The following is a 1,394-nucleotide window of genomic DNA, read 5'->3' on the forward strand; positions in this document are numbered from 1 at the left end:
GAATAAAATTTCATGTTTTAATTATCTATCTACCAATTGCATAACTCCCAACCGCAGTGGATAATATTCCAGGAGGGAGTATAGAAAGCATTGCAGGTACTTTTATTAAACAAGTGAAACAGTACCTTATGTAAGCTTGTGAAAATTTTCCTTTACTGAACTAATGTGGAATACTGAGACTCGTAGTGGATTTTACTGAGTAATTTTTGTTAATTCTATTATGTAACAGTTCACGGCAGTTCTTTTAATAAAATAAGAATCTGTAATGAATGGATCCTGATGGATATTGCTAACAATGCGAAGAGAAGTGACAGAAGAGAATTATTTAGTCATAGTTGATGTGAGAGTCTAATTAGAGGAAGAATTTGCTTAGTGCCTGTCTGCCCTGGGATCCTGATAAACCCGCCATGGCTTGTTATCAAGTTTTTCAAGGACTGAACTACCAAACTACCAGAGTCAACAGAACACCCATGCCCAGGATGAGGTTCAAAGCTGTGGGGAATCAGGTGGGTGCATGTTCTACCTGATAAGCCTAGCTGGCTCAGCATTATGGCTATGGTTTCTATATTATTTAAACACGATCGTAGAAATCAACCAGAAGGCCTGTTTGTTAGGTGATGGTAGGGTTCAGCCAATGCTAAGCCCGAGAGCATGTGAAATTCATGCATCAGAGTAGGGGTGGCCAGATCCTTTAAGGAAGATAAAATGAGTGTGTGTTTTAGAGATGAATTAGATTTTCATACAGCTAATTTTACTCTACTGTAGTAACATCTTCAGGTAAGTAGCTTGAGTTCAGCCAAGTAATACTTGAATATGAGTCAGTGTAGCAAAACTAGGATACTTGTAAATTCTTCATGCCCGTGAAAGATCAACATTTCAATTTCTTCAAAATTTCCCATAGAAGTGGAATACCACAAAATTCTTTATTTATATATTTACTGAATCTCTAGTGTAGTTCATTTAAAAGAAATCAATGATATGCTATTGATGATCAATGATATACCTGTGTGCAGTGTTTTTGTTGAGGTTGAACTTTAAAATAATTTTTAGCCTAAGTCCCTCAGCCTTTTGCTGTATATAGTATATTTACTTCAAGACCCATATTTCAAGAATTATATTTGATGAACTTGGAATAATGATGCATATGTTTTTGTAAAAATCCAGGACTATACGTAGGTAATTATTTTTCCCTGTTGGAGTTTATTAATGTCTTTGGTGATATAGCAGGCATTGGTTTGTAAGAGGGATATGAAATTTCAGATAAATATAGGAACATGCTTCTGGAAAGCACAAATTAATTGTAATCAACGGCTTTTAGACATCATGGAAGATTAGGCTTATGTATATATTTTTACAAGTCACTCTGGAACCCCTTTTATTTACTTGCTGTACAG

Source organism: Hetaerina americana, unplaced genomic scaffold, assembly GCF_022747635.1.
Source record: "Hetaerina americana unplaced genomic scaffold, ioHetAmer1.1.p SCAF_5, whole genome shotgun sequence".
Classification (NCBI taxonomy): domain Eukaryota; kingdom Metazoa; phylum Arthropoda; class Insecta; order Odonata; family Calopterygidae; genus Hetaerina; species Hetaerina americana.